Raw genomic sequence first — 27,893 nt, forward strand, 5'->3', positions numbered from 1 at the left:
GAAAGTCTGTGAGATTCTTATCTCCAACTAACCAGCAAAAAGCTGGAAGTGGAGGTGTGGCCCAAATGACAGAATACTAGCCTTGAATGAAAAAGCTAAGGGACAGTGTCTAGGCCTTGAGTTCAGGCACCAGTACCAGCATACACTACACAAAAGCTGCCTGATGACTCCACTGCTTGGCCAGGGCGTCATTACTTCTCCTAAAGGATGAGAAAGGGGGTGTCCAGGCCCTCTTGGCTCTACTTTCGTGCAGTGGGCTGACCCTATTATGAAAGGGCATGGTCAATGGGACTTGAGTGACAGGTGTGCCTTGTGCTGGTTTTCTGCTGGACCACTCACTCCCATCTGCCCTAGTCTGTTCCCCTTTGTCAGCAACCTAACCGTCAGGTCCCCTGCGTTTCTTTAGAGGGTTAGCCTTGTGGCTCTTCTCATGAATGCTTCTCCCAAGAGGCTCGTGAGGGAAAGCTCCCCTTAGAGGCTGAGGAAGGCACAAGTCCATGAGTACCACTAGCAGTGCCCGTGGGGCCTTGGCTGAGCTATGTTTCGTGTGGGGTTGGGAATCTGGCAGCCGACCCAGCCATCACTCCCAAAGAAAATGCAAAATGTCCTCTCAGCTGGCCTCCTGCCCCCCGCGACGTGGTAATCCCAAATGTCACCTTGGCATTTTCTTCTCAAACAAATTCCATCTTGTTTCGATCACAAGAAAACTTGAAATGTGGACTTCAGAACTTCTGGGTTTATTTCCCCATCCTCTGATTGACTTGTGGGTGATGTGTTGAACTATTCCTTTCATGGATATTTGTGAACATAGGTGTTGAGATTTTTGTCCTTCCCTACCCTCCTTCCCTTCTTCCCTTCTTCCCTTCCTTCCTTCCTTCCTTCCTTCCTTCCTTCCTTCCTTGTTTCTTTCCACCCTTCTTTCTTTTCTTTCTACTTATGGGATAGAGCTACAGCTTTTGTGTGCCAATACCCAACTTGAACTCAGGACTCATGTGCTTGCTTGGCTTTTTTGCTCAAGGCTGGTATTCTACCACCTGAACCACACCGTCACTTTTGCCTTCCATCTTTCTTATAATGAGCACAGGCTGATTGCATCCTCTCCTGTGTGACACGGGGAAGAGGGCGATGGGTTTCTTCTGTCTCCTGTGACCACTGGCCATGTAGAGGGTGTGGATGTGTTGTCTGGCTCAGACCTCACGCTGTCCTGTGTGCATGGTGACAAAGCCGTCTCTGCCTTGCTGGGGGAGTCAATTACAATATGATGCATGAGTTCATTTGGAATCTGATTTGATGCTAGGAAGAACAAAACTCGAAGAAACAACTGTGAAAAGTGTGTTTTTGCAGTGAACGGGGGTACCGTGTATGTTCACGTATGTGTGAGTGTGTGGGGTGTGTGAAAAGAATCTAGAAATGACTGTGGACATTTACTTTTAACTGCAGATATTTATAGACAAGTCAAGCAAAACAGACTTGGTGCCAGAGAGACACAGATTTAGTGTGGGCCGCTGTTTATAGGAAAGATTGGGTTTTCTGAGCTTTGTCCAAAGGAACCTACTAGACTCTTGGGGCGTGGGGTGCATTTCCTGGTCTAGGATGTATCTGAGTGATGGAGAGTGGGTCATTTTGCTTGAGGCGATGTTAGGTACCACATGGTTCTTCCACAGAGAAGGTGTCACAGAGAGACTGGTGAAAATTCACAGTGAGGCTTTTATAGAGCCGAGAATGCTAGATATTGGAGCGATTGCAGCCATTTGTTCCCTCTCTCTCTCTCTCTCTTTCTCTCTCTCTCTCTGCACTAGAATTGAACTCAGGGCCTTGTGGTTGCTAGGCAAGTGCTCTATTACTTAAGCCAAGTCCCATGGCCTTTTATTTTCAATTGTTTGGGGCATTAACCTGTTATTTCAGATAGGGCCTTACACTCACGGTCCAGACTGACGTTGGAGGGTGGTCTTACTATTTCTACCTCTCAAGTAGCTCAGATTATAGGCATGCATCACCACACTCAGCCAATGTACACTATAATACTCACTGAAAGATTCCACAGTCTCCCCCTTAACTCATGTAGTCATATCTTTGGTGAGAACTCCAAGCCTTTTGTTCTTACATGTCGCCAGGTAGAGGGTACAAGTGTGGATAAGCGTTCAGGACAGCCATTTGGCATCAGTGATCCAAGGCCTTACAAGACGAATAATCATCTTTGACCCAGCCATCTTCAGTTAGGACTGCATTATAGGAAGATAAACTTCTTTACGAAATGTAGGGACAGAACTGTTTATCTGACAGAAAATTTGAAGAAACAAAATCCTCAAATGAAGGGGAGGGGCTTAAGTCGCCAGCTACAGCGTGCAGCACTATGCAGTCAGTTTTTGTCACTTGAGTTATTTATTTTTTGAGGACCTACACTGTGAGAAACATTAGAAAGTATGCAGTGATAAGGTCAATATGTTATGTTCTCTGCCCACCTAGGGCTCAATTTTGTTATCAAAATAGATTTTATTTTATCTTTTGGTACTGAGGTTTGAACTCAGAATCTCACACTTGTTCATCTTGCTGGGCTTGTGTTCAACCACTGGAGCCACACCTCTAGCCCAGCTTTTTGCTAGTTATTTTGGAGACAAACCTGAGGAGACTTTTCTACCCAGACTGGTTTGGATATGATCCTCCAGAGTTCAACCTTTTTACTCTCCAACAGGTTTCTTTGTGTGTTTGATGGTTCTTGTGCTTGAACTCGGCCTGCGCACTGTTTCTGGGTTTCTTTTTTTGTTTTGTTTTGTTTTCAAGGCTAGTACTCTACTACCTGAGCCACAGCTCCACTTCTGGCTTTTTGCTAGTTAACTAGAGATAAGAGTCTCATGGCCTTTCCCAGTGGGACTGGCTTTGAACTGTGATCCTCAGATCTTTGCTTCCTGACTGACAACAACAACAAAAAATCTCTGGAAGAATTTAAGTTGTGAGCAGAAATGCAGGTGTTTTCAGCAATGAGACATGCCTTTGTTTCCATAATAACCACAATTTTATTTTATTTTATGTATTTATTTATTAGGTTGGTCATGGTGCTTGAACTCAGGGCCTAGGCTTTGCCCCTAACTCTTTGGCTCAAGGCTAGCGCTCTACCACTGTGAGCCACAGCACCACTTCTGGTTTTCTGGTGGTTAATTAGAGATGAATCTCATGGACTCTCCTGCCCTGGCTGGCTTCAAACCACAGATCTCAGCCTCCTGAGTTGCTAGGGTTACAAGCATGAGCCACTGGCACCGGTAAGGTATATTAAGTAGGTAGGTTTCATTAGGTAGCCAGTGAAGAGAACACCACGTGCTATTCAGGAAGGAAAATTAGTTTATTTACCAAACTGCTGTCCCTGCCTTGCAGGGTGGAGAGGCATGGCTGAAAAAGGAAGGGGCGGCCCACCCTGGGCCAGGACTTACCTAGGCCAGGGAAAGGAAGAGTGTGGCCTGGTGAGGGAAAGGTGTAGCCACACTGGGTCTGGATGTGACCTCTGGGCCTGGAGCCTGACTGTAGTCAGTTGGAAGGCTGGGGTGGCCCAACGTAACCTAGCAGGAGGGGGAGGTGCCTGTTTCCAGGTGTGCCAGTTACCTAGGTGACACAGCTATTGGGTGGAAACTTAGCCAAGAGGTAGGGAGGGGTCTGCACCGGGACAGATCTTATAGCACCCCACTCAAAATAATTTGTATAATCATAAAACAACTTTCTAGATGAGAAAGAAATAATGGTAAGGGCTGGAGGTGTGGCTCAGAAAACTTGCCTATTGAGCACAAGACCCTGAGTTCAAGTCTAGTACTGGGAAAACCCAAAAAGCAGTTATGATGAGACTCAATTTCTAGACCCATCTCTTCCTTCACCTTGCTCTGAGGCCTTGGTGGCGGTCAGCAGCTCCCCAGCTCTTCTGAGTGTAGCAGGGACCCCTCCAGGGCACGCGCTCAGCTTAGGGTCTAGGATCGTAAGCTCTAGCTCCCAGAAGGCAGGACAGGAGCCAGGAGCCCTTCCAGTCCCCAGCGCCGGCTCTGCTAGCCATCCACTAATGTCCTCCCATGGGAAATGAGCGTCTGTGTTCGATGTATGCTAATTAAATTCAGAAAGTGCCTCTCACCAAGCAAATAAAAGCAGCTATGATTCGTTTCCTTTGAGTAACTCAGCCATATCTCCCTGCACCCCAAGAAAAACTAAAGGACAGCAACTCCATCGGTCAAGCTGCACAGGTGTTGACATTTTCCTCTGGTGGCTTATGACAGTGTGCAGTGTAGGTGGTCACCCTCCCTTCTTTCGAGATGGGGATTCTGAGCTCAGAGGTCAGGTGACCCCAGGACAGGTGGTAGCAGAGAGTAGGAGTCAGACTTAGACGATTTCCCCTCATCTTAGGCTTGAACTCAGGGACAAGGCCTCTGTCCCTGAGCTTTTGTGCTCAAGGCTAGCACTCTACCACAGCTCCTCTTCTGGCCTTTTTTTTTTTTTTTGGTGCTTAATTGGAGATTAGAGTTTCTTGCCCAGGCTAGCTTTGAACCTTGATCCTCATATTTCAGCCTTCTGAATAGCTGGAATTACAGGCGTCAACAACTAGCACCCAACCATCAACAAATTTAAAATGCTATTTTTTTGGGGGGTCTGGTTGTGGGGCCTTGAACTCTGGGCCTTGGCGCTGTCCCTCAGCTCTTCAGCTCAAGGCTAGTGCTCTACCACTTGAGCCACAGAGCCACTTCTGGCTTTTTCCTTTTTGCTTATGTGGGGCTGAGGAATGGAACCCAGGGCCTCAGGCATGCAAGGCAAGCGCTCTACCACTGAGCCACCTTCCCAGACCTAAAATGCTATTTTCTTTTTTTTTTTGCAGAGATGGGGTTCAAACCCAGGGTCTTGCAAGAGTCACCCAAGGGCTCTACCACTGAGCTACACCCCCAGCCAAAGACCTTCCTCATACTTTTATCTTTCTTATTCTATTTTGGTGCCATTACTGGGACTTGAACTCACAGCCTAGGTGTTGTCCCTTACTTTTTTTTCATTCAAAGCTAGGGTTCTACCACTTGAGCTACACTTCCACTTCTGGCTATTTTGGGGTGGTTAATTGGTATAAAAAAAAAAAAAGAGGCTGGGAAGGTGGCTTAGTGGTAGAGCACTTGCCTTGCATGCATGAGGCCCTGGGTTGGATTCCTCAGCACCACATAAGCAAAAAGAAAAAATCCGGAAGTGGTGCTGTGGCTCAAGTGGTAGAGCGCTAGCCTTGAGCTGAAGAGCTGAGGGACAGTGCCCAGGCCCAGAGTTCAGGCTCCACAGTCGGACCCAAAAAAAAAAAGAGTCTCATGGACATTCCTGCTGGGGGCTGGCTTCAAACCATGATCCTCAGATCTCAGCCTCCTGAGTAGCTAGGATAACAGGCCTGAGCCACTAGTGCCTGGCTTCCCTTAAAAAACAAACAAACAAAAAAAACCTGCACCATTTCTTGAATGGCTTGGCCTGGGCTGATAATCTCTTTCTCCTGCTTTCAAGCTGTTTTAGCTTGCAGTCCCTTATCACCCAGAACTTTGGCCTGCTCTGGGAGTCACTGGGACTCTAATGAAAACAATATGCAGAGTAAAGCTGGTTACAAAGGATCACTTCCTGCTCCCACCATAAAATCCTGCTCTACCTAGGGCTAGCCTCTTGCCCTTCAGAAAACAAACAGCCAGTTCTTCCTGTTGCAGGATCCCAAAGCATTTTCTGGGGTATTAGCTAATTATTTGTCATGCAGTTACCACCCATGACTAATCCTGGCCTTAGGAGTAAAGTGGACCCTGAGATAGAAATGCTTGCTTGACCTTACAAAGCTGAGCCTTCAGGAACAACAGAACCAGGACCCAAGTGTCTTTCTGCTTTGTCAGCCTCTCTCCCTACATCGCAGGGGTCAGCAGCCCTTCCTGGAAGGGCTAGACAGAATTAAGGGCCTCTGTAGTCTTTGTGGTTTCTGTCATCAGTACTCAACTTTGTCTGTGCTTTTGAAGCAATCTTGAAAGATACATAAATGAATGAACGTGGCTGTGTTTCAATAAAACTTTATTTATAAAAACAAGAAGTGAACTGATTTGGCCCAAACATTGAAGTTTGCTGATCTACTTTAGATGACTCCTTTCTGTGCTTTCCTAATGTTGGTTGGTTATAAGAAAAATGCATTGGAGCTGGGTGCCAGTGGCTCACATCCATAACCCTAGCTATTCAGGAGGTTGAGATCGAGGATCGTGGTTCAAAGCCAGCCCAGGCAGGAAAGTCTGTGAGACTCTTATTGCCAATAAGCCACCAAAAAGCTGGAAATGGAGCTGTGGCTCAAGTGCTAGAGCGCTAGCCTTGAGCACAAAAGCTCCAGGACAGTGCTGAGACTCTGAATTCAAGTGCCAGGACTAGCACAAAGCAAGCAAGCAAGCAAGAAATGTTGCACTGGGCACTAGGGGCTGACATCTACAATCCTAGCTATTCAGGAAGCTGAGATCTTATGATCCTGGTTTAAAGTCAACATCAGGCTGACAGGTCTGTAGACTCTTATCTCTACTTAACTAGCAAATACTGCAAGTAGATTATGGCTCAAGTAGTAGAGTGTCAGCAAGAAAAGATAAGGGACATCATCGTGGCCATGAGTTCAAGGCCATATGGGTACAAAAGGAAGGAAGGGAGGAAGGAGGGACAGAAAGAAAGAAGAAAAAAAAGAAAGCCGGAAAGAAAAGACAGAAAACCGTGTTGAGTTTGATTGGTGGACAGCCTTGTAGCTGGGCCTCAGCCTGTATATAAATCTGTCTGTGGCTGGGAAAGATTAGTTGCTTAGGAAAAAATTGGAAGTTGCGATTCTTTAAGAAATACACAATGCACCTCAACAAGCAATAAACAGCCAAGTCAGCCCATGACTGTGAGGACCTGGTTATAAGCAAGATATGTTAGAGAGACTCTCAGGAACAGATCCAGGCATAGGAGCCACAGAATAACCAGCCTGAGTATTTTCCCCTCAGAGGAGCAAGGTAATAAATCTCCTGGCAGGGACTGGGAGAGGCTTGCTTAGCATGCATGAAGTCCTGGGTTTGATTCCTTAGTACCACATAAACAGAAAAGGCCAGAAGTGATGCTGTGGCTCAAGTGGTTGAGTACTAGGCTTGAGCAAAAGAAACTCAGGGACAGTGCCCAGGCTCTGAGTTCAAGCCCCAGGACTGTCAAAAAAAAAAAGAAAAAGAAAGAAAGGAAGAAAGGAAGGAAGGGAAGAAAATAAATCTCCCTGCATGGGCTGAATCTTCTGTTTTGATCCTGTGGACCATCCACTGACTCTCCCATTTCACCTTTGTGCATCTGGATCTCCAAGAAGAATTGGAACAATTACAATTGTGTTTCAAAGAGACTCCTGATTGGTCAGCACCAGTAGCCATGAGCAGTGCTTATTGGTGCTGACAGGGAGTGAGGGGACTCTTGATTATTGCATGCTTAGAAGCTTGACTGCTGGTAGCTGGCTCCATCCTAGAGACGAGGAGGTAAGTCTGAAGATAAATGTCAAGGCTCACAGCCCTGTGTTCATTCCGCTCACTTCTGGGTACCTCTCCAAGGGCTGTGCACATTCTTCAAGTGTCTCTCAGCCTGGGCTGGAATTCAGGACCTTTGTCATCATGTCCGACAAGTTTATTCTAGTTCTCCTGTCTTGGAGACGAGTGTGACTGACTTGTGGGGACCTTGAACAGAAAGGTTTTCTAGTGGTCTTTAGGGAGTTGCTAAAAATACCAGGAAACTCTAATGAATTCCAGAGAAGAATTCCATGGTTTCTTTATAGCTTAAACTATAAAGAAAGGAAGGAACTTTGTTTAATTATTCCAGGAAAATGAAGTTGTTTTAGGTAGTTAATGTATTGGGATAGAAACTAGCAATGTTAAAAAATAGCAAAAAAATAAAATAAAAATCTTTTGTTGGGTTATTTTTGGTGGTACGAGTTTGAACTCAGGTCCTGGGATTTGCCTCCTTGGGATATTTACTCTGCAGGACTTATACCACTTAAGCCATGCATTTAGGCCAGCTTTTTGCTGGTTATTTTGAGGATAGAGTCTAGGGAATTTTTCTGCCTAGACTAGCCTTGAACTGCAGTTCTCCAGAATTCAGCCTCCTGAGTAGCTAGGATATCAGGCGTGAGACATTGGTGCCTGGCCTTGGCCGCTGGGTCTTTAAAAGAGATGTACTAGAAGTAAAAAGTAGGAGCTGCTGGATAGGGTGGGGTATGCACCTGGACTGAAAAGTCAGATAGGTGGATCACAAGCCTGGGCTACTTGGTTGGGTTCAAAGCTAAATAGCAAGACCCTGTCTCACAAAAGCAGTGGCTGGGGAGGATGTAGCTCAGAGGTAGAGTGCTTGCTTAGCATGCACAAGATCTGGAGTCCATCCCAGCAAAAGTAGAAATACAGTCCTTCTCATGGAAACTTGACTTCCTGGACAGACTAACCAATTCCTCCGTTAAATCTCTGCACTCAGCAGAGTGCAGAGATGATGATGATGATGATGATGATTTGGTTGTCCTGGGCTTGAACTCAGGGCCTGGGGGCTGTTACTGAGCTCTTCTACTCAAGGCTAGTGTTCTACCACTTTGAGCCACAGCGGCACTTCCAGTTTTTGCTGGTTAATTGGAGAGAAGAGTCCCCTGGACTTTCCAGAACCAAGGTCCCTGGATTTCAACCTCCTGAGTAGCTAGGATTACAGGCGTGTGCCGCCAGCACCTGCCTCAGCAGAGATTGCTAATGTTGCCAATTCACCCGGCTCAGAAGAGAGCCCCCCCTCCCCCTCCTTCCCTTTTCTCCCTCCCCTTCCCCCTTTTGTGCCTAAACTGGGGCTTAAACTAAGGGCCTTCTATTCTTACTTGGCTTTTTCATTCAATGATGACACTCTACCACTTGAGCCACACCTCCACTTCCAGCTTTTTGCTAGTTAATTGGAGATGAGAGTTTCGTGAACATTTCTGCCTGGGCTAGATTCCAATCTCGATCCTCACATCTCAAGGTTTTGTAAAGGTACACCTGTTGTCTAAGCCCAAAGACAGGTGTAGCAAATTGAATGACTGTGTGTTAAGGTATCAGGATGATTATAAATTGTAGTGAAACTGCCTGAAAATATCAGGGTGAGTATGGGAATCAGGAAGGAAAAGAGCCATTTAGAAAGGCCTCCCCTCCTCCATTCCCTGCCCCCCCCCCAATCTGGGTGGAGCATTCTACCTGCCGGCCTGATAGCCTCCAAAGCACTGGGTGGGGCTTGGAAGAGCTCACAGCTCCACCCCCAGGATCGGACTCGCCTACTTCCGCCTCCTTAATTCCCTTGGAGATGCTAATTCATCGGGGCTACTGGAACTGAGTGGCCCTTCTCTGTGGAGTTCTGCTCATCTTTACCCCCTCACTCAGCACCTGCGAGCTAACTCTGTCAAGTGGAAGGGGTGTTGGGGATGGAGCCCATGTACCTGTGATTACCAGTAAAGCGGTCAAGAAGGTAAATTACAAGCCATCTTCTGTCTGTCTCTCTTTTCCCATCCCCCCCCCCCTCTCTCCTCTCTGTCTCTGTGCTGGCTTGAACTCAAGGTTGTGTGCTGTGCTGTCCTTGAGCTCTTTTGTTTAAAGCTAGTGCCCTATCACTTTGAGCCACAACTCTACTCCCAGTTTTCTGGAGGTTCATTGGAGATAAGAGTCTCATGGACTTTCTTGCCCAGGCTGGCTTTGAATCGCAGTCCTCTGATCTCAGCCTCCTGACTAGCTAGGATTATGGGCATGAGCCACCAGCACTGGGCTCCAGACTGGCCTGGACTGGTTTAGAACTGAGATCTTCAGATCTCCTCTTGAGTAGCTAGGATTAAGGGCTGGAGCCATTCAGTGCCTGGCCTGGATTTCATCATTTTAAACATAAAACGAGTGGTAGAAAAATGTGGGTGGACCAGTCCATTGAAGAGCGGATTTGGTGCCCTGGCGCTGATCGTGGAGGAGATGTCTCTGAGGAGGCACGTTCTGGTGGTGTGCGCTGGTTGTCGTTATTCAGAATGCTGAGGCTGGGAGGAGGCCTAGCCTGGTGGCTGGGTAAGGATTTGGGGAGCAGCAGAGTGGAGGGGGAAAGGGCCGGAAGTCTGGGGATCTCTTCTCCTGGTCTTTCTCCAAGAGCGTCCACATCCAGTCCCCCTCACCCACCCAGCCTACCCCACCATCACCCCCACCATCACCAAGAGGCCAGTCAGCAACCCCTAAACCAAAAGAACGTGGGTAGAACGAGCTGGTGCCCTACCCCTCTCCCCAAAGGCCGGAGTCCAGGGGTGACCCCCTGCCGACAACCCTTTTTCTGGTCTTCAACTAAAGTTGCTTCTCTGCTCTGAGGGTTTGGGAGTTCTCCTCCCTAATCCTCCAGCCCCCTGGCTGAGGAACTGAGTGCTGGGAACGGTGTGTCTTTCCCTTCTTGCCTTAGGGGCGGGCTGGTCCTGAAGCAGCCTTGAATTTTGGTCTGGAGCTCTGGGTTTTCCTTTTTGGAGGCTACTGCTCAGTTGAGACCTTGGCCTGGAGGCCCAGGTTCCTCCCCATAAATTACCTACATCAAGGTAGCACTATTGAAAAGTTGGAGGTGAGTGCTCCCAAGAAACTTCGGGTGGCCTGTAGCCCATTAAGTTTGGAGAGATTTTTTTTTTAAATTAATTTTTTGCACTATGAGGAGTTGAACTCAGGGCCTCATACTTGCTTGGCTTGCTTTGCTAAGCTAGAACTCTACCGCATGAGCCATTCTTTCAGTGTGGCTTTTTGCTGATTATTATTTTTGTCGGTTGTGGGCCTTAACTCTGGGCCTGGGCGCTGTCCCTCAGCTCTTCAGCTCAAGGCTAGTGCTCTACCACTTGAGCCACCACAGTGCCATTTCTGTTTTTTTCTGCTTGTGGCATGCTGAGGAATCGAATCCAGGGCCTCATACGTGCAAGGCAAGCACTCTACCACTGAGCCACCTTCCCAGCCCTTTGCTGATTATTTTGGAGATGGAGTCTTGTAGACTTTTCTGCTTAGGCTGGTCTCCAACTGCAGTTTGCTGGTGGAAATATAATATAGATAATACATAGGAGGTATAGCTATATATAAAATTGACTGGAGCATGGCTGGAGAAATCCTCTTCAAGGAAACAATATAAAATTACAAATAGAAAACAGAGAATGAGGTGTAGGGCAGCGATAGAGGGGGTGTTCAGCCTGTGTGAGGCCTTTGGTTAACATTAAAAAAAATCCTCAGCCCTCCCCTTATCCAACTCCAGCCAAGTATAAACATGAGCATGTATTTCAAATGATGAAAGAAGACATAAACAAGGAGAGATGTAAAAGACTGACAACCTAAAAAATCACAAAATCTTAGGGGGAAAAAAAAAGAATGATAGACGTATTAGTCAGCTGTTCAACGTCTGTTCACTTTGGGTTTTTGTCCTCCATCTTTGGGGGGGCTGGGTCCTCTTGGATCATTTCTTCCTCTGACAATCATTTTGGAATACCATTTTCTCTGGAGGCAATAGCAAGATAATTTGTTCATTGCTCTGGCATGAATGGCTGGGATGTGTTTTGTTGTGTGTTTTTTAAAAAATTATTGATAGTTTAGAAAAATTGTCAAGCTTCGCAAGCAGTTATTATTAATGTCATGTAAAATTTTAGGACTATTGTCAATTTGGGGAAGCTGGAGTTTTAGCTATGAGCTGTAGGTTTTTATGACATTTTCAGTTTTCTTGGACAGCAATTAATCTTGATTACTAAGTGTCCTTACTCAACCCAGAAGGGGCCCTGGGAGAGAGAGAGCAGGTCTTGAGGCTTAAGCACCAGTGTTTTCATTTTGAATCCTCTCATAAGCATACAATAAGGGTTAATTAGATTATCTTTTACTGTTGTAGTTACTGACAGTCATCCTTGTAACTTCATAATTTTGGAATTGTTCCTTCATGAGACATAGCAGCACATACCTATAATCCCAACTCTGGAGACTGAGGCAAGTTTGAGGACTATGAACTATGTAAGGAGTTCAAGACCAACCTGGGTAACTTAGCAAGATGGCCTCAAAGTTGGAAAAACAACAGTAACAACATAAGCAAACAGACAAGCTAGGGGATGTAGTGAGGTGGTCGACCACTTTCATGCACAAGGCCATGGATTTTCCTACTGGGGAGGAAAAGAACCTAAGCACAAATGTACACATAAGGTCATCTTAGTCATAGTCATACACTAGTCATTCATTTAGGGCTGTTGAGTTTTTGGTGGTGTTGTTCTGGTTGGTGTGTGTGTGTGTGTCTGTGCGCGTGCATACCAGTACCAGGGCTAGAACTCAGGGCCTCTACCACTTGAGCTAGGTTACTATCTGAGGCATGAGGCTCGAAGCCAGTGACTAAACTTGTTCAGGTATCCTTCATTTTCTTTTTTTTTTGTTGTTGTTGTTGGTGGTGGTCCTGGGGCTTGAACTCTGGGCCTGGGTGCTGTCCTTGAGCTTCTGTGCTCAAGGCTAGTGCTCTATCACTTTGAGTCACAGCTGTACTTCTTGTGTGTGTGTGTGTGTGTTTTGTGGTCGTGGGGCCTAAACTCTGGGTCTGGGTATTATCTCTCAGCTTTCAACTCAAGCCTAGGGCTCTACCACTTGAGCCACAGCACCACTTCTGGCTTTTTCTGCTTATGTGGTGCTGAGGAATTGAACCCCGGGCCTCATGCATGCAAGGCAAGCACTCTACCACTGAGCCACCTTCCCAGCCCCTACTTCTTGTTTTGTGGTGGTTGATTGGAGTTTTTTCATGGACTTTCCTGCAGGGGCTGGCTTTGAGCCACAATCCTTAGATCTCAGCTCCTAAGTAGCCTAAGATTGTAGGTATGAGCTACCAGCATCAGGTGTATCTTCCATTTTCAAATATTAAGGTTTGACTATGGCAGAAACTTCCAAGTAGAAATAGTGACAAGAAATTGGACCTACCCCTAACTCCTCCTGTGTGTCTGGCCAGATCATTCTTCATCCATCCAACCTCTTGGGGTAGGCAATAAAACCATCTTTACTCAAACCCCAGGCTGAGGGTGCAGGTGAGAAGGGAGAGGAAACCAGATGTGTTCATTCTGACCTAGGGCCCTGAGCCCCTTCATTTGGTTCTGTCATTAAATTAGGATTGTATGCTACCAAGAGTGAAGTTTCTCCTAAGGCTAACCTTGTAGATTTCATTTTCTTCTTACATTAATTGGTTTTTGGTAATGAATAAACCTTTCCTGGCCAGAACTATAAAGCTAAGAATGTAATTAGTAAGTGAGTAAATAGCTCTGTTTAGATTAAATGATAAATCGAGCAGCCAGCTTTGGTAACCTTCTTCGTAGGCAGGAGTGGTAGATTTTGATCAAGAAAAATAAACAAAGCCGGGCTGTGGCTCACACCTGCAATCGGAGCTACTCTGGAGGCTGAGATGGTCGAGGTTCAAAGCCAACCCGGGGCAGGAAAGACTGTGAGACTCTTATCTCCAATAAACCACTAGAAAATCCGTAAGTGGCACTGTGGCTCACGCCGTAGAGTGCTAACTTTGAGCTGAAGAGCTGAGGGACAGCGCCCAAGCCCAGAGTTCAAGCCCTACGACCGACCAAAAAAAAAAAAAAAAGAAAGAAAAATAAACAATGGAGGGAATGAGAGGGAGGAGCCCTGGACAATGGCAGGAAAATCGTGGTCTGCTCAGTGAGCAAGGAGGTGGTAGCATGGCCAACACAGCTTAGTTGTCCATTCAGTGGTGACCAGCAATGCCGGGCCAGGTTGACTTTCATGCCTATCGACATTGGTTGCTCTGCCGGGAGGTTGCTGTTACAGGGATGGTTTAAGAGGTTTGGTCTGGCGTGTTACTGGCAGGAGCCAGTTACTCTAAATAGCAGTGGGATCAGCCCTCCAGGGATGACTGAGCATTTCTCAAGAACTAAACCACAGACTTCAACTCTCCACTGCATCCACTTTCTATGGAGCCATTGGTCAATCATGAGATTTTAAGTTATGGCACCAAGATAATTTTACTTCTTGCTTTCTTTTTTTTTTTTTTTTTTGGTAAGTCGTGGGGCCTGAACTTGGAGCTTGGGTAGTGTCCCTGAGCTCTTTTGCTCATGGCTGGGGCTCTACCACTTGAGCCACAGTACCACTGTTAGCTTTTTCTGAGTAGTTCATTGGAGATAAAGAGTCTCATGGATTTTCCTGTCCCAGCTGGCTCTGAACCACGATCCTCAGATCTCAGCCTCCTGAGCACCTAGCCTGACAGGCCTGAGCCACAAGGCGCCCAGCTCTTGGCTTTGTTTCCTGAAGGAATGAGCTCTAGCTGTGTCATCAAGGTGCAGGGGGAGGCTTTAGTTAGGGAGGGTATTTCCTCTCAGTCTCCAGTGAAGGGGGGTACTTTATGAAGGCTTTGCAGTGCCCCAGTGACATTGGGCTCCTCAATAAGAGTTTTACTTCCCACTTGAAATACATGTAAGTGTAAGTGTGTGTGTGTGTGTGTGTGTGTGTGTGTGTGTGTGTACACCTGCTAATACTAGGGTGTGAACTCGGCCTCACGTTCTCCCTTGGTTTTTTAGCTCGATTCTGGCACTCTACCTCTTTGAGCCACAGCTCCACTTCTGGCCTAGACTGGCTGTGAACTGCGATCCTCAGATCTCAGCCTCCTGAGATCTGAGCACTTGCTGCATGTGCAAGTGCATTTACTGAAGCAAAGGTTTGTGTGGAGGTATCTTGATCCAGTTCTCTGTGAGTTACCTTTTGGTAAATAGTGCTAGACTGGTGGTCAAGGGTATTTCTCCACTGGCAGATGGTAACTACATAACTTTGAGCATGAGAATCAAAGAAAGTTCTATGGCCTCTGGACCCGCCTCTTCAATGCCTACCTCACCATGCTGGATGCCAGGCTAGCATTCTATGGACTGTTAAGTAAGAAATCTTGGTGTGTGTGGGGGGTTGTCTTCAATTTTCATCTCCTTCCTCTAAGTACCAGTTGCTGATGGATTGCGGTTGACCACTTCTAAGAACTCCAAGGCCCTTTTCGGTGCATGAGGACACAGTCATCCTCTTCCAGGGAGTGGAAGGTCCTAATAAATAGTGCAGGTGAAACTCTTGGCAAGGACGAGGGGCCAGGCACGGAGGAAGCCTTGGAGAATTTTTGTTGTGCGTGTTTGCGGATTCCGTGGATTGCATACCTGGGGACTTGGGCTTCGTTGTTTTGACTGTGGTCTTTAATGTGCCCAGGCAAAAGGGACATCATCTGGGGGCCTCCTCAGGGATGGCTGGGGCAGGATGGAGTCCAGAAGAACTCTGGGAATGCCAGGTTTCTTTGTAAGAAAGGGGGAAGTGAACAGTGCCTGCCAGACACCTGGCTGGGAAAGATGGAGCACGTGGCTCAGCTTCAAAGCGGCGCTTTGTCCATACCCTCTGCAGAGGGGAGACAGGACTCCAATGGGAGGTGAGTGGCAGAGCTGCTGACACTTCAACACAATGATGTTTTGGATGCTTTCCATTTCATTGCTTGGAACTTTTGTTTTACATTACATGTTGCTTGATTGGGAAGGTGGCTCAGTGGTAGAGCGCTTGCCTTACATGCATGAGGCCCTGGGTTCCATTCTTCAACACCACATAAGCAGAAAAAGCTGTGGCTCAAGTGATAGAGCGCTAGCCTTGAGCTGAAGAGCTGAGAGACAGCGCCCAGGCCCAGAGTTCAAGCAGCAACAACAACAGCAACAAAAATTTAGCTGTGTGTCATTGGCTCAAGCTTATAATCTTAGCTACTCAGGAGGCTGAGATACGAGGATCACAGTTCAAAGCCAGCCCAGGCAGGAAAGTACGTGAGACTCTTTTTTCCAATAAACCACCAGAAAACTGGAAGTGCTGCTGTGGCTCAAGTTGTAGAGTGCTCCCCTTGAGCTGAAGAGCTCAGGGACAGCTCCTGGGCCCTTCGTTCAAGCCCCACCACTGATGCCCCCTCTTTTCCCTCCTCCCAAATTCAATACCCAATAACATCACAGACACATGGTGGGCAGAGGCTGCAGTCCATTTCGTTGGGAACTTAAAATTACTCTTAAAAAAGTAAAATTTAGGGCTGGGAATGTGGCTTAGAGATAGAGTGCTTGCTTAGAATGCATGAAGCCTGGGGTTCCGTTCCTCAGTACCACATAAACAGAAAAAGCTGGAAAGTGGCACTGTGGCTCAAAGTGGTAGGTAGAGCGCTAGCCTTGAGCAAAAAGAAGCTCAGGACAGTGCCTAAGCCCTGAGTTCAAGCCCCAGGACTGGCAAAAAAGAAAGAAAAAGTAAAATTTACCCAAACCAGAGAACCAAAGCCAGGCTCCTGTGGCTCACACCTATAATCTGAGCTACTCAGGAGGTTAGCATCTGAGGATCAAAGTTAGAAGCTAGTTTGGGTGGAAAAGTCCTTGAGACTTATTTCCAATTAACCATCAAACAGTTGGAAGTAGAGCTGTGGTTCAAGTGGCAGAAGACCAGCCTTGAGAAAAAAAAAAAAAAGCCAAGGGACAGCCCTCAGAAGTCCTAGTACTTGGCACAAAAACAAACTTTCCTACAATACTTAATATGTGTAAAGACTAACCTGATTGCTGTTGGTAGGTGGCAAAGAACTTTGATATAAATCCTGAACGACTCCTCTAATGCTCTTATAAAAAAATCTGCCTTGAGGGTGCTGGGAAGGTAGATTAGTGGTAGAGTGCTTGCCTTGAATGCCTGAGGCCCTGGGTTCGATTCCTCAGCACCACATAAGCAGAAGAAGCCTGAAGTGGTGCTGTGGCTCAAGTGGTAGAGCGCTAGCCTTGAGCTGAAGAGCTGAAGGACAGCGCCCAGGCCCAGAGTTCAGGCCCAACAACCCAAAAAAAACAAAAAACAAAAAAAAAACTGCCTTGTATCTGACAAGAAAAAGGACTGGACAAGCCTTTAATTCTTATGAAAACAATGAGATGGAGAGCTTGGCTCAGGCTCAGGTTGAAGTCAATGTTTGGGTCTTAATCTGCCTCTTCTTGCTAAAGGCATTTCTTTTTCATACCTTTAGCAAGACGGTTGGTTTCCTCCTCTACATCTCAGGACACAATTCAAACTTTTCTGCTTTCACTTTTGATTAGTTATAACCTCCATCTGGCGGCCTTTGAGCATGAGTACTTTTTGTCCCCCTTCTTTTTGTGGCTTTTCTGTGACTCCTTTTCAAAGTATTCCAGGCAGCTTAAAAATACAAAACGTTCAGCAATCTGACCAAGAGCTAATGTAAGTACTTATTTGGGGACTTTTTTTTTTAAACAACAACAACAAAACATCTATTAAACAGATTTGAAACTGTTAACTATGATGTCTTGAAAATAGGTGGTAGGATTAAAAAAAGAAACTGGTTTGAAATACGTGGGCCTACTCAGCTACAGTCAAGAGAGAGCTTTTAGTAGCAGCAAATAGCACAGTTTATAAAAACAGAAGAGCTAAAATTCCTTATTTAATATTAAACAGGAAACTGAAAGTAGGCTGTAGTAACGGTAGTGAGTTTTCAACAAACCTGCTGCTATTTATCTGTGCCCCCAAAGCTTAAATTGAGACATTTTTCTTCTTTCATTCCCTTAGCATTATCTATTTTAGTGACAATCTGAACCAAAACAGGACCCTTGAAAACAGCTTGTTTGTGGTGAGGTTTTTGAATCAACCTGTATCTACTCGAACCGAAGGAAATTTGGAAGCAAATTGCAAACCTCTCCAAGAGTGAAAAATGCTGGCTCTTTTGTTTTCCTTTTATATGTCAGATATCCAACATGTGCATTTATGAATATTCTTTCTGAAGACCTGGACTTCATTTTAAGGTCAGCCTTCAATTTTCTAGAGAATATAATTTGCTGCTATTTTTAGAACACCATGATTGCTTGTAATAACTAATGGGGGAAAAAACCCTCAACAGAGAAATAAATGTTTAACAGCTGTGTCTGTTTAAACTTGATTAAAGGCAGTATATATATATATATATATATATATATATATATATATTTCACAAAAGTAAACAGAAGAATACTGTGACAGTGGATGAGAGACTAGGAGCTCTCATTATGAGAAGTCTTACAGATATAACTGCACTTTTGGAAGGCCGGCCATGCCTGTGTTTAAAGTTTACTGTTTTGTCTTGAGTAGGATCAGTGTTGTAGTGAATAATTTATAGCCAGCATGAATGAGCTCATTAGTCACCTTTTCAGACTTTAAATGAGTTTTGTGGTTGTCATTACTTGAGCCTTCTGTTGTGCCGCTGAGCAAAATGACAGTTTGGCAGTTGGCTGCCTAGCTGTGGGCTGCCTGTCCCCTTCAGGTCTGCGTTGGCTTTTGTATTTCATTCAAACCTTCCCTGGCTTGCTCTGTGCTGGTTTAGAAACACATTTCAGATGCCTTAATGCACCCCAAGTTTAAGATGAGGAGTTTGGGGAGTGTATGTGTGTAGGGGGGATTAAAAATAAATCTTTTGCTGGTGTCTGCCAGACAGAATGAAGTGGATAAAGAACATTTATTTTCCTCCCCCAGCAATGACTGTGTGTTATTTGTTTCCTTTGTGCTTGGTGTGATAGTTAGTCCACGACAGCGCACAAGCGAGGGAGTGGTCACGCTGCAGTGAAGCCAGGCTCTCTCTCTCTCAGGTGGCAGTGGGCAGCTCAGGGCAGAGCGTGTCTAAGGGTTTGGAGAGAGAAGGGTCATTCAGAATAGATGTGTACCATTGCTGTTCTGAACATCAATATGATACGGATGTGAAAACCTGGTCTAGGGCAAAGTTCCTGGGCCAGATTTGCAGAGCCAAAGGAAAATTGTATTATCTCTACAAAGGGGTCTAGAAGACCTTTCAAGATCCAGCGACATGGAGGCCCAGGATCGTTGGCAATGGCCATGACTCAACTACTCCTCCCCTCCCACCATCTTGATGTTTCTCAGCACGAGGTTGATCTTGTCTAGGGGTCTTGAGTGCCTTCTCTTCTCCAAGTAACGAATGATGAGGCAGGCGAAATGGGAGCAGAGACAAAGTTTATTTTTGAAAGTAAGATGTCAGGGAAACTGAGGCAAGCCTCTTAGCTATTGGTAGGTTGGTATAAAGCCCCCAATCTGGACTCTGGATGATGGGGGGGGTGGCCTTAGGCCAAATAAGGTCTTATCTACTTGCTTCCCAGGCTAGTAGAAGGAGGGAGGAGGGAGGAGGAAGAGGAAGAGAGGAGGAGGAGGAGGAAGAGGAGGAGGCAGTGACAGTCTTCTCTTTGTAAGAGAGAAAGAAGTGGGGTCCTGAAGTCGGCAGGGCACATGCAGTGCTCACGGAGTCTCCTTTTTTTTTTTTTTTTTTTTTGGGTCCGGTCGTGGGGACTGAACTCTGGGCCTGGGCACTGTCCCTCAGCTCTTCAGCTCAAGGCTAGCGCTCTACCACTTGAGCCACAGCGCCACTTCCAGCTTTTTTCTTTTTGCTTATGTGGTGCTGAGGAATCGAACCCAGGGCCTCATGCATGCAAGGCAAGCGCTTTACCACTGAGCCACCTTCCCAGCCCCTGGAGTCTTCTTTTTTATAGCCCTTTTGGATGAATCTCAGCTGTTTTGACATCTCTTGGGTAACTGTACCCCTCACTCCAAGGGTGTAGGGTGTGTTGTTGTTGCTTCTATCAGAGGGACTTCAGGAAGAGGAGGGTATCACCTCCACCTGTTCCCCTCTCTCCCTGTCTGCATAATCTTTCTCCTTTTGCCTCCCTCAAAGTCATTAAGAACAACCAACCACTGCTGTTTCCTTCCTGAGCCTCAGCCATGCCCTGGAGGCTGGTATGTACAGAAGGCTGGCCGAGACCTGCCAGTAAGCAGGTGGAGTTTCCTGGAAGGGATGTCACAGGTCCATCCCTCCCTTTGAGCAAAGGCCTGGGCAGCCTCGGGAGAATTCTGACATTCACACCCTGGGACTGGACTCCATCCAGAAGCCCAGGGACATTGGGGCATGCCCACCCTGGGCCTTTGGGTAGCTCCCCCTGGCACTTATGGTACATTGATGCTTGTCCAGGATATATGGGCCAAGGCCCCTGGACCCCTGCTCGGAGGTCTCTGTGAAATTTGCTACGTGCAAGAGGCGTCAGTGGCTGCCGTCACCAACGTGGGCAGCACCCCCTTCTGGGATCCATATTGTTAGACAGCTGGCCTAGCCCTGTGTGAGGCATACAGGAAAGATGCTCAGTATCCCTCTGTAGAGGAAATGCCAACTTGAAAAGGACACCTGGTTGTTTGGAGGCCAAATCTTTGAAACCAGTCAGAGGCATCTGATTTTAAGTACAGAGAAATGCGGTGCTGTTGAACATACCCACGGAGTTAGCAATCCACGTGGCGATTTCCTTTGCAGCACCTATCCTTAGATTGATCACTTACATAATATAATGTTCTAATAGTTTGTGAATACCACTTCTTTCTTTTTTCCTTTGTCCAGTCCCGGGGCTTGAATTTAGGATGTGGGCACTGTCCCTGAGCTTTTTTGCTCAAGGCTTAGCTAGCGCTCTACCACCTGAGCCACGGCTCTACTTCTGGCTTTGTGATGGTTCATTGGAGAGAAGCGTCTCACTGGTTTATTTTTTTTTCCTGCCTTGGCTGGCTTCAAACTGTGATCCTCAGATCTGAGCCTCCTGAGTAGCCAAGATTAGAGGTATGAGCCACTGGTGCCCAGATTTTGCTTTCTTTCTTTCTTTCTTTCTTTCTTTCTTTCTTTCTTTCTTTCTTTCTTTCTTTCTTTCTTTCTTTCTTTCTTTCTTTCTTTTCTTCCTTTCTCTTTCTTTCTCTCTTTCCCTCCCTCCCTCCCTCCCTCTCTCTCTCTCTCTCTTTCTTTCTTTCTTTTTCCTCAGAAAAGTCCAATTAGAGAAGGCACTTCTTGGCCTGGGTAAATACAGCACCAGTTCCTTGCGCTCACTGGAGATGGGGGACCAGGAAAGATCTCTACAATCTCCATGGGATGCAAGGGCTGAGGAGGCTGCATATATCTGACCCATAGCTAGGGTTTGTAGATGGTGGCTTGATTGTGTACCCTACATTTCTTTTTTGTGAAGTGATCAATATTTTTCATTATTTTTATGCCCCATGCCATCAGCAAGAGACATATGAGGCTGGATCCCTGGATACAGAGACACCTGCAATCTGTTTGATATTCCCTATCCAGTTGATTTTTGGGGGGCTGGGGGGTGGGGAGTCGTTTGTGGGGCTTGAACTCAGGGCTTGGGCGCTGTCCTTGAGCTTTTCTGCTCAGACTTTCTTTGCTAAGTCTGGTGTAGACTCTAAGACACATGAGTTCAACATTCTTTTTTTAATTTGGTAGGTTGTTGGGCTTGAACTATAGGCCTGGGCGCTGTCCCTCAGCTCCTCAGCTCAAGGCTAGTATTCTACCACTTGAGCCACAGTACCACTTCTGGTTTTCTGGTGGTTAATTGGAGATAAGAGTCTCATGGACTTTCCTGCCCAGGCTGGCTTTGAACCATGATTCTCAGATCTCAGCCTCCTAAGTAGCTAGGATTACAGGCATGATCCATTGGCACCCAGATGATTTTTTTTTTTTTTACATGACTGGTTGAGGCTGAGGGAAGTAACATTGCCTCTTTGTTTTAACTTTCTTCAGGTAAGTAAATGTCCTTTTCCATCTATTTAACATCACAGTTTTTGTGGTGCTTTTGTGGTGATTCTGTTTAAAATGGCGCTCCAATGTGGCTGAAATGCTTACTGGCTGTTTGTGTTTGTGGTATTCTTGAACGCAAGATAGTTGTCATGAGTCTTGTAGAGAAAATACATGGATTAGACAGGGTTCATTCAGACATGAGTCACAGAGACATTAACAGAGTTCAGTGCTAATGAATTAATAATAGCTATTCAACAGAATTTCTTTAAATGGAAACACAAATAAAGTGTGGTTATGAACTGATCTGTTGATGGAATAATTGACCAGAGACGTTCAGGAACCTAAGCCCTGTATTTCCTCTAGGAGCAGTGGGTCAGAGTTTGCCAATTCTGTATTTGGGATGCCTCAGCTGGGCACGGATTTTCTGTAAGCTCTTGGGGGAAGAAAAGACATAACACATTTCATCTCTTGTAAGAAAAAGAGCAAATATTTCTTTCTCCCACAGTTTTGTGTGTGTGTGTGTGCGCGCGTGTGCGCGCACACGCGTGTACACGCGTGTACGCGCACACATTCTTATGCATGCCAGTACTGGGGCTTGAACTCAGGGCCTAGGTGCTGTCTCTTAGCTTTTCTACTCACTCTGCCACTTAGGCCACAGTTCCACTTCTAGCCTTTTAGTAGTTAATTGGAGCTAAGTGTCTCACAGTCTTCTCTGCTCTGGCTGGTTTTGAACTGTAATCCTCAGATTGCAGCCTCCTGAGTAGCTAGGATTATAGGCAAGGGCCACCTGGCACCTGGCAAAAAATTCTTGACTCGAGTATTTTGAGCTGAGCTCTGGTGCTGCATTGCATGTCTGTGATTCTAGCTACTTAGGCTGAGATCTGAGGATCGAAATTCCAAGTCAACTCAGGCAGGAAATTCCTTGAGACTCTTACCTCCAATAAACCACTCTGAAGAAGCCAGAAGTAGTGCTGTGGCTCACATGACGAGAGTACTAGCCATGAGAAAAAGAAGCTTAAGGACAGCCCCAGGCCCTGAGTTCCAGCCCCAGGATGGGGGAAAAAGTATTTTGAGCTGGGTGCCAGTGGATTATGCCTGTTATCCTAGCTACTCAGGGGGCAGAGATCTGAGGATCGCAGCTCAAAGCCAAAGCCAGCCTGGGCAAGAAAGGCCGTGAGACTTTTATCTCCAATAAACCACTCAGAAAACCAGAAGCGGCTCTGTGGCTCAAGTGGGTAGAGCGCTAGCCTTGAGCTGAAGAGCTGAGGGACAGCGCCCAGACCCAGAGTTCAAGCCCCACAATGACCAAAAAAAAAGAAGTGTTTCGAACTCATGTGTCTTAAGAGTCTACATCAGACTTAGCAGAGAAAGTCTGATACACATAACTTCAGCTCTCTGGCAGCCAGTTCATAGACTTCATGTTCCAGAATATAATGTTGGTGATATGTACCAATTCCCTTTCTTCCAAGGACCAGCTTTTCAGAAGGGGATCATTTTGTCCTTCCTGATTGGGGAGAAAAAATCAAAACGTGCTTTAATTTTGTGAACAGCTTTGGCATGAACGTGTATATTTTCCTTCAATTCTTATATTATGAACTGTTTACAAATCGTTTCACACATAGAGTCTGTCAGAATGAGAATGATTCAGAAAATGGAATGCTTTGCTTAAAACCCCTGGAAAATGCAAATTCAAAGGACAAAGGGCACACAGGGCCACCATGGCTGTAAAATATGCCTTTAGCTTCTGATTTGGGCAATTTGTAAAGTTCTCAGTACTTCAAATAATTTCCCAGGAAATAGCCTCCAAAATACATTGTTGTACCCTCAGGTTCTATCAGTCTACCTATCTTCATTGGTTTTTGGCCTGTCAGGCACTTGTAAAAAATGCTACGTGTACACTTCTCTGAGTAAAATAGGCAATGATCTTGCTCTCTTGGAGTACATTGCTTTGTTGGGATAGTCTGGTAGAGAAGTTCATGGTCATGTTATGGTATTGCTGTAAGGTAAATTCATAGAAGCTGGCAATTTAAGATCAATGGCTAGGCTGAATTGAATACATTTGTTACTCATTTCGTCAGACCCAATCTCTTGGATAGTGGTTTAAAGTCATCTTCCTATGAATACCCCAACCCACATTGGCATGCTTATTCTTTTCAAGTCTGGGCCATCCAGATAGATAAAAGGAGTATCATAATTGCTTCAATTTGCAGTTGAGTATCTTTTCACGGAGGATATTTTAGGGGTGTGTGTGTGTGTGTGTGAGAGAGAGAGACAGAGACAGAGACAGAGAGAGAGACAGAGACAGAGAGAGACACAGAGAGTGGGAGGGAGGGAGGGAGAATTTGTCCCTCTTATTAGAATGACGTATACTTTTCTATTAAATTAGGGTGACAAAAATATTCAGCCAGGCATTGTGGTGCACACTTGCAATCTCAGGCTGGCCTCCACTACAACTACGGACTACAGGTCTGTGTGTGTGTGCGCGCGCGCGTGTGTGTGTGCGCGTGCGTGCGCGCGTTCATATGTAGTAAATACTGATTTTTTACTTTTTGCTTTTATAATCCCCATATTGCATGCAAGTTTGTTGTGCAAATAGTGCACTAAGTACCTGGGTCCCCTTGTATGTTCCTGACGAATACTTTATATCCTCATCACAGCTCTGAAATGCTGGTTAGAGTTTGGATGTTGAGTATTCCCCAAAGGTCCATGTATTAAGACTTCATCTCCAGGATGATAAGAATTGGGAAACAGTGAAAAAGAGGGGGAGCCTCTTTAGTAATTGGGGTGGGGACCATGAGGTGAGTGGTTTTGCTCCTCCAACATGCCGTCTGACCAAGGCCTAGAACATCGGAGTCAACTGAGGCAGACTAGAACCTGTAAAACTGGGAGCCCCTGACCCCCCCAATCCACCTTTTCTCTTTATAAGGAAATTTCAGGCATTCTATTATAGCAATGAAAAGATGAAGAGATGATGAAAACAGTGGGTATTGTTATATTCTTACCTTTCTTTTTTTTTTTTAAAGTGGGTAGAGAGAATGAAGGCAAATACCTTGGCTGAGGTTATCCTGGCTAGCAAGTGGTGAAGTCTAAGTGAATGGTGCCTTCATACACGAGTGTGTGTGAGTGTGTATGTGTGTGTGTATGTGACTAGTTAGCCACTACACCTCTGGTCTGGTATTAGGCTTTGTGTGTGTATTGGTGTCTGCTTTATAACTGTTTGCCAAGTCCCGAGGGGATACAGTTAATGTGTCAGGTATTGATACATTTCTTTTTGACCAGTGCCAACCTGTTCCCTCATTTTCTCCCAGTCTTTCCCCTCCCACCCCCCTCCCCCATTTTTTAAAAATTAAATTTTTAAAAATTTTATTTGCCTTTCTAAGGTCCCTTCATCTAGCCCTGGGCATAGAGTCTCTAGATGCTTAATAAATATATCTCGGAAGTGGCGCTGTGGCTCAACTGGTAGAGCACTGGCCTTGAGCTGAAGAGCTCAGGGACAGTGCCCAGGCCCAGAGTTCAAGCCCCACAACTGACCCCCCCCCCAAAAAAAAAGAAGCCTTGAGTGAAAAAGCTAAGGGCAAAAAAACCCCCGAAGGCTCTAGCTCAAGCCCCAGGACACTCTCTCTCTTTCTCTCTCAGAGAGCATGACTAGTAAGTCCAGTGATTACCATAAGTTTTCCATTGTACCAACAGGTCAGGTTCTGGGTCTCTCGCTTTTCCTCAGATGGGAAGGAAGTGAGGAACTTTCTACTCACTGCAAACAGCATTTCATCTGGTACCTCAAGGATAGTCTTGGTCAGCCCACGTTTCAGGAGTTATATTTGATTTTAATCTCTCCCTTCTCATATTCAGTCACTTGACATATCACCACCCCCATTCTTCCTTTGAAAACTTTTGTTTTCATTGATTTTTTTTTTCCCCTGCCTCTGCTTGTTCTCAAATTCAGTGGATCTCCAAGTGTGGCTGCTAGACTTGCAGAGACATCACTTGAAGAGTGAAGAGACCTAAACCCTTAGGCCCTAGCCTAAACCTCTGCCACCAGAAAGTCTGGAAAGAGGTCATTTAGCTGCAATATAACACGCCCTCATCGTTCTGATGCACAATCCAATGTGAGGGTGGCACTGTCCATTGAAGATGATTTGGAATACACAGAGAAGTAAGAGTGGGCAAAAATTATCCACACCCCTAACTATGAAGGTTATTTATTTACCACTTTCTCTCCAATTTTATAAAAACACATGTAAAACTGTGTGTGTATGTGTGTGTTTTAAGTCCCCTTTGTTTTTGTTGCTGGGATGGGGACCGGGCCCCAGGCTCTTATACATAATAAGCATGTGCTCCATCCAAGCGTGTGCGAGTGTGCGTGTGTGCGTGCGTGTGTGTGTGTTTGTGTGTGTGTGTGTGGTTACTGGCGCTTGAACTTTGCACTCTTGCTTAGCTTTTTCCACTTAAGATTGCACTCTACCACTTGAGCCACATTGCCACTTCTGGCATTTTGCTGGTTGAAGACCAGTCTCTCCTATTTGTCTCCTATTTGTCAGCTGGCTCTGGCTTTGCACCATGATTCTCAGCTCTCAGCTCCCTGAATATCCTGGATTACTGGCATGAGCTACTGGTGTCAGGCTCAAAATTTCTCTTCAATCCACTATCCCATTCATTTTTTGAATTCATCCTCTGACAGTGCAACTTTCTAGACTGAAAAGGATCCAGTGAACACCCTTGCTCTGTAAAGGTGGGAGTAGGTTCTGGCCATCCTGGTATTCTGGGAGTTGGATACTTGCTCTTATCCACTAATACGTACATACATTCTCCAGGTACAAAGACTTGGCGTCTTGAGGCTGGGAAGTTGACTCAGTGGTAGAGTGCTTTCCTTGCATGCATGAGGCCCTGGGTTTGATTCCTCAGCACCACATAAGCAGAAAAAGTTGGAAGTGGCACTTTGGCTCAAGTGGTAGAGCACTAGCCTTGGGCTGAAGAGCTGATGGATAGCACCTGGCCCAGAGTTCAAGCCCCATGACCGACCCCCCCCCAAAAAAAAAAAAGAAAAGAAAAAGACTTGGCGTCTCTGGCTGCTAATAAAATGCCAGATACTTAGTACACACTCAGTAAAAATTTGTTCAGCAAATGAAGGCATTTCCTAATCCAGTCCAGTTATATTTGTTAAATCTGTTTGTGCCTTTCACTTCTCCTACCTGAAATTTGGAAGCACAGTTACTCCCTGGTATTTTTTCAATATACACATGCCTGGGTTTCTTCCAAGCTGATGTTTCCATATCTCTCCTGACAGTTGTTAGGTAGTTGTGGTGGGGGAGAAGTCACATGACTTGGGATAAGCCAATCAGATTGTTAGCCTGAGAATTTGAACTATGAAGTGGAATTGCTGAAACAGCTGGGGATTGTGGGTGCTAAGAGTCATAAGGGTTCACATATGTGGCCATAGGCAGCAGCAGAAGCCAACGTAATTGCAGGGAGGAGGAGCGGGGCAGGAATATAGAGAGATATAGGAATGACATACCATGCCTAATGACTCAGTTCCATGCGGCCATTCTGTCTGAGGGGTCTTTGACCAGATCTGTCTCTAGCTTCCTCATTCTCAAAGATCTCTCAGGTCTTCCCACCTGCAGGGAGCTCACACTGCTTACTTAACCACTCAGTGGTCACAGCCTTCAAGGTGCTCAGCTGGATTGCCAGCTGTACACTTAACCCCCCCCCAAAAAAAAAAAAATAAAAGAGGAATGGAGTCCCCACACTGACTGGGGTTGACTAGTTAGAATTCAGATCTTTTGCTCTCCAGCCCAGATGGGGGCTGCATTCTGATCCCATTAAGTTGCCCCAATCAAAAACTAAGTGATTTCCAAATTGAATTTCCCTTAGGAACCTGCTGTCCAATGTATTTGCAAAACAATAGTTTAAATGGCTCAGCTTGTTTATTTGAGACCTTGTGGGTCTAGAACACTTGTGGACATTTATTATTATCACTACTGGCCAGTTAAGAGGAAAATTGCAAATGGGTTGTTTTTAAATGACAATGGGCCTTGCATCTTAAGTCGGGGAGTGTGTCCTAGAACACCGTTTATATGAAATCTTCAGGTGGAAGAGGCTACTTTAAGCCAAAGCTCTGGCTGCACCCATTTCAGACTGGAAGACAGACAGCCGTGCAGAACTGTGTACCTTGTCTATCAGGTAGGACTGGTCCACCTCTTTCTCTTCAGAGTGACGCCTTCTAACTTCTCTTACCACATCTCTAATAGAGAGAAATTAAGAAATATGTGAATGTGGGCTGGGAAGATAGCTCAGTGGTAGAG

At 45.8% G+C, this 27,893-nt stretch overlaps 1 protein-coding gene across 5 annotated transcripts in view; it reads left to right on the plus strand.

The window, feature by feature from the left end:
• The window catches only part of Foxn3 (forkhead box N3), a 254,153-nt gene that overhangs the window by 23,023 nt on the left and 203,237 nt on the right, over positions 1–27,893 (plus strand). For 3 of the 5 annotated variants that reach the window (XM_013015876.1, XM_013015919.1, XM_013015928.1), the window contains exons 1-2: positions 17,110–17,225; positions 17,571–17,803. The exons of 1 other annotated variant lie outside the window; for it this stretch is intronic. The gene's annotated coding sequence lies outside the window, so the exon portion shown is untranslated. Of the gene's footprint in view, positions 1–17,109; positions 17,226–17,570; positions 17,804–27,893 lie in introns of those variants that run through there. One more of the 5 variants, XM_013015886.1, reaches the window with a different exon arrangement.

This window comes from Dipodomys ordii, unplaced genomic scaffold, assembly GCF_000151885.1.
Source record: "Dipodomys ordii isolate 6190 unplaced genomic scaffold, Dord_2.0 Scaffold2, whole genome shotgun sequence".
In the NCBI taxonomy this organism is placed as follows: domain Eukaryota; kingdom Metazoa; phylum Chordata; class Mammalia; order Rodentia; family Heteromyidae; genus Dipodomys; species Dipodomys ordii.